Genomic DNA, 6066 nt, shown 5'->3' with positions numbered 1-6066 from the left:
TCACAATTTGCATCTCATTAAAGGAAGAAAACCTAGAGAGGAAATTTATAAATATGGCAAGTCGGTAGAAATGGCCAAACTCTCAAAGGCACCAAATATCAGATTGTTCACCTTGCCAGAAGGTGAAACCAATGCTTATTCATCTTTATATACCAAACAAATGCTTTTTGAACCAAGCTTAAGGTAATATTTTTAAAAATTAAAATTTGAAGAAAAAATTATGAATTATCTATATATCCACCCCCCCAAAAAAATAAAGTAAGTAAATAATGTGAGAGAAATGTGCTTTTATTAGTTTCCTTAATGTATTTATATTTATCTTTTGTTTCTTTTAGATTCAATGAAAGGCACTAAATGGTGAATAATATCTATAAATTGGCAACTAAGAGAAGCAAATATCCAGAAAACATACAATCTTCAAAACTGGCTACTGGGTAATTCAGAACTGGCATAATTTATTCAACAAACATGTGCTGAGGGTTGTACTTTTCATTGGGCACTACAAATAAAAGATAGTAAGAATTCCTAATTTAAAGTAAAATAATGACTATGGAAATTACCAGTTTTTCTTTCCTAGACTTCTTACTCTCCCATTTTTTTTCTGTTTTGTTGTTCTTGTTGTTCTTGTTGTTGTTGTTGTTGCTTAGTCTCTTTAGGCCTCATGCTGCAAAAGGGGATTACAACAAAACTTGCTGTAGGGCCAGAGAGATCTGACAAGAGGGTCATCACCTCCCTTGTATTAATTTGGTTTCCTTTTGAGAGCTCCCCTGCCTGAAAGAGGAAGCTGGAGGGATCAGCGAGATTGAAGAATAGGTTAGCTCTGGTGAAAAGGTTTTTGACAAAGTTTTCTGAAAATTTTGGATGATATAGTGTCTAACAATGACTCGAATGCTTCTATGGTTACCATAGCACAAAACGTTTCCCAAATAAGTTTCCTATGCTAGTTCACTTCAACTTTTGAGGCTATAGGTTGCTTGGCACACCAAGCTTAAATGAGTTGGGTGATTACACTGAGGTATGGGAGAAAAATGTTTGTAGCTGCTATGTTCATTATGACCGTAATATGGCCTTGAAGTTAGCATCACAGAGTTTTGGAAGACTCATTCTGATACCTGACTCTTGCAGCTTTGAGGTGTAAATTACATTAAGCATATATTATGTTAGTGAATACCTGGCTTTCAGTAAATACTCAAGAAATGAGAGCTATTATAATTATCTCTATTTCTATCTCCTCCTCCTCCTCCTCCTCTTCCTCCTCTTCCTCCTCCTCCTTTTTCTTCCTCCTCCTCCTTCATGAAGGAAAATGTTTTAACTGCAAGTCCCAATTATTCCCAACTTAATCCAAAAATTGAAATGATTAATTTTCTAATTTTCCAGGTATGATTATGCAAACAAGAGAGAAGCAATAGCATTTACCAATGGCTTAAAGATTGTAAATAATATTCAGCTCCCTCCTCTTCCAAACTATAATAACCCAAGACAAAGACCATAATAAAAAATGTCTCATGGTTATGATATCCATCCTGCTCTGAAGTGGATTCATCCCAAAGTACACTGTGGTTATTCCTTTTCTTTTTCTTTTTAAGCCTGTAGCACTGGGGATATTTCAAGCAATCAGCTAACTTACCCTCAAAAGGAAAAAAGTCAAGTAGTGGTGGATAGACGGTGGGTGGATCAGAATGTTGAGAAATATTCACCACAAGGATAAATGCTTAGACATTTATAAAAATTAAGTTATTATTCTTAGTCTGCTTCTTTTTCTTCCCTCTTCCTACCTCCCACCCAAGTTGAAACAAGGATTTTATTACCAAGCAAAGTTTGAGTGTTGTAAAGTAAAGAACCCAAGATCTGATGGTGACTTATTTCATTTTTTAAAAAAAACATATGTTATAGCTCTGTAAACTGATCCTGCAAGATTCACCTGTTAGATGCATTGAGGCCCAAAGTAAAGATACCTTTTCGAAAATTTATGAAAATACATTCAAATAAAATGAATTCAGAGAATGAGATAATCCAGAACTCAGTTTGTTATAATAGAATTCTCACCATAAATTCTAACCATATGCTATTTTACAATGGCTGTATTATTTCAGCACACTTTGGTATTAGTAACTAATTTATTTCTTATTCTTAATGTCTTGTGATGTATTGTGTATACGAGATATTCTTTCCATACTGTAGAAGATACACACACAAAAAAGTAATGAATCTCAGAAAAGTCACATATTTAGTAGACCTAGAAAGTTTTATTTATTCATTCCTCAATTATTAACTGGACACCCAAATAATTACCAGGGATTATTCAAAGCACTGGAGATGTACAGGTGAGAGAAGGATTCATTTTCTGGATTTGAATGGCCTTTTCAGTACATTTATTAGAATTCACAATTCTAAATATGGTTTGTTCACCCATCATTTCAAACAAATTACTGCAAACAAGGCCTGAGAGTGTTAATATATATTCAGACAGCTGCACACACTAATGGAGACAGATGTAGTTTCAACAGTTCTCTGATTGTCTGAATTCTTTTTTAACACTGGTGTTAGAGAACACTGGCCCACCTTTATGAGCATGAGATCACCTTAACATTTGCTGCCTGTAATTTTGAATAAAGGGCCAGCCAACCCTGGATGGGAATTGACCTCAAGACTTAGGTTTTGTGTGTGTGTGTGCGTGTATGTGTGTGTGGCCACCTGCATTTGAATTTATTCATCTCCATCAAGTTTAATAAGCTAAGAGAAGGAGAGAATCCATTAATGGAACTAAAAGTTTTTCTCTTCAAAAAGAACTTGTTAAGAAAACAAAGCAGTCTTAAAACACACACATACACACACACGTGGAAGCAAGATTTGGCACAACATAAAAAATAATAAAGCTGGAAACGTTTTTCTTTAGACTCTAGTGCTTATTAAACATTTAAAATAAATCCAATGAAAATAGTTCAGGTATGACTTTGTGGCAAAACCATGAGACTGTTTCTTAAACTTTAAACACAAAATATTTCCAGATATATTTTATGCTGCTTTTATTGTCTGAAAAGTGAACATGAAAAAAAAAATTATCCTAATAGGTAGATTTTACTTTTTAAAATTTTGTATTGATTTTTAAGTTAAATGCAGTCAAATTCACTCTTTTTGGTGTACCTTTCAATGTGTTTTGATCCATCAACCCCAAAGTTTCCTCATGCCACCCTTTGTAGTCTGCTCCTTTTCCCACCCTCAAACCCTGACAACCACCATAGTTTTACCTTTTTACAAAGAAGGAAATACACATGCAATTATATGGTATGTAGCCTTTTCGGTCTGGCTTCTTCCACATAGCATGATTCATTCGAGTTTCATTTGTGTTGTCTCAGTAACACATTCCTTTGTACTGGTGAGCATCATCCTACAGTATTCATATACCACAGTCTGTTTATCCGTTCCCTGGTTGAAGAACATCTGGGTAATTTCTAGTTTGGTGCAATTATGAATAAGGCTGTCATAAATATTCGCATATAGGCTTTCATATGAAATAAGTTTTTGATTCTCTTGGGTAAATTACAAAAAAAGGAATTGCTGAATAAATATTAAGTGTATGTTTAACTTAATAAGAAACTGACAACTTATCTTCCAAAGTGTCTGTACCATTTGTGTTCCATATAAGAATGTATAAAAAGTCCAGATTCTCTGCATCTTCACCAACACTTGGTATTGTCATTAATTTTTTATCATTTAAAGCATTCTAATAATTGTGTAGTGGTAGGCTTTGCTTTAATCAAAATATTTTTCTTGAAATCTCTTAAGTAGGAGCTATCAACAGTGACTGATGTTCTCTGGAACTTATATTTGGCGCTGCCTATTGGCCCTCCTTGAATACATCTTACCTGCCAGAGTATCTGAGAGCCTCAAGTACATGCTCACACAGCCTAAATTAACTCAACACCTAAGAAATAATATTACCTAAAGGAAATCCAACAGCTCAACAGTATATGCCATTTGAAGCACAAGTATTAGAATGGAACAACCAAAACTTTAAAATAATCAAAATACATGTACTGGAGATAAAAGAGGGTATTGGCAATGTGGGGAAAAAAAAAAAACCAAGATTATTAAAAGGAGCAAAGTAGAAATGTTAGTTATCCCAAATATAATAGTTGAAATAAAGTCCACAAGAGACAGTATTAAGAGTAAGATGAAAATGGCTGAAGAAGGAATCAGTGAGTCGAAAAGATAAAATGAGTATAACAATACAACCCTTATTATCAGGATTAAAGAAAGTATATGAAAAATGCCAGGCCCAGAGTAGTCATTTAATACATGGTAAATATTCATTTTTCCACCTAAATTCTAGATGCCCTTTTGACAACATTTTGGAGAATAACATTTCCAAATGATCTAATAATTTTGGCCTCATTAACTTTAGTTATAGGTGTGCATAATCAAGTACTAAATTTCACTCTTTCACCTTTCCTCTTTAATTCTTGCTTTCTCTCCCAGTTCCCATTAGTGTATGCCACACACAACTGCATGTCTCCATGGCTATGTGGGACGTGTAAAGGCAGGAGCTTGTGAGTTTCTGAAATCAGAAAGACATGGATTGAATCCCATAAATTTAGGCAAGTAAATTAACCTTTTAAGGCTCAGTTTTATAATCTGTAAAAAAGGAATAATATCGTCCACTTCATAAGATTCTTCATGACAATTAATTTGGATAGTGAATACAAAATGTCTAGCACAAGGTCTGGAACATAATAGATACTCAATAATTAACTCCTCCATATTTTTCAAAACTTGGATTGTTTCCAACCCCTGATATTGAAATTATTTAACTTGTGGAAACACTCTGACTCCACAATTAGAGATGTACCCTACAAGGTGAACACACCTGGCGTAAGTTATGCTTGGAATAAGCAACCCAATGATTGACAAATTCACACTGGGGCATCATTTATTGATATAAGCCTCTTTTCAGAAAATGGGGTTTTTTTAAAAGAAATGAAGAAAGAGAGATGAGAGTCCTGGATCTGAAGTAGGTAAAGAATACATAGAGGAAGAATATATGTAAAAAGAGAACAACTGGGTTCACCGAAAGTAAGCTTTATCTATCTTAACTTTTTATGTGGGAATGGTTACGTGTCTCAGAGCCTAGCTTAGAATACTATTCTTGTGGAATCTTGGTCTTTGGACAGCATGTTATGTTCATCAACCATATTAGAAGTGAATCTGTGCTATGAAATAAGGCTTTTCTTTTACTCCAATTATAAACACAGGCTTTATTCTGAATTCTGTGCTATGACAAGTTGTGTTATATTTCAACTTTATTGAGGTACATTGAATCTTTCTCTTTCCGAGGTATAATCAAAGTCCTTTGGAGTCAATCAATGCAATTCCTAGCCCAAGTATCAAATGATTAGAGAAAAATGTGAGTTCTCAGTCAGTGACAACTCAAGCATTTGTTGTCAGTCTGTCAAGGTGAGTGCCACCTGTACATTTTTTTGAGAAAGAAGTGAATCTAGGAATGATATATATGTGTTCTGTGAATCTGGTAATAACAGCCTCTCCATTGGCTATTTGTGTCTGCAGTATCACCAGCACTGCCCCACACACCTTATAAATGTGACATGCTATCAAAACAGTCACCATTTTCCAACATGTACCAAGCAAAGATAAATTGATTTCAATTTTAAAATATAGCTTTCAAGATCAGAGCAATGGCAACCTTAGTCAAATGTGTGTTTTCTCCTCTTAATTTCCATATTCACACAATTCTTTGTTTTATCATTTCACTATTCTGTGTGTAGAGCATTCGATTCATCATGTCAGAAGTGCTTTTGGGAAAAAAAAGAAATTGCTGGGTAGAAATTTTGTCTATGTCATAAATTTCTGGAAGGCAGACAGTACATTTCATTTATCACAATATTCCTTTAATAACTGAGGGAGAGCCTATTCAACACCCAGTATGTTTCAGGCATTGTATTAAGTGTCAAAGATCTGAAGACACGATAACTTCACTACCTGCCAGGAGGACACAATGAGAACAGGGTATATCCGAAACCTCTGGTATTTCTGGCAAAGTTGCAAATA

The sequence above is a fragment of the Pteropus vampyrus genome, unplaced genomic scaffold (assembly GCF_000151845.1).
Source record: "Pteropus vampyrus isolate Shadow unplaced genomic scaffold, Pvam_2.0 Scaffold493, whole genome shotgun sequence".
Lineage (NCBI taxonomy): Eukaryota > Metazoa > Chordata > Mammalia > Chiroptera > Pteropodidae > Pteropus > Pteropus vampyrus.
The sequence above is the reverse complement of the archived record's forward strand: the minus strand, read 5'-3'. Positions refer to the sequence as shown.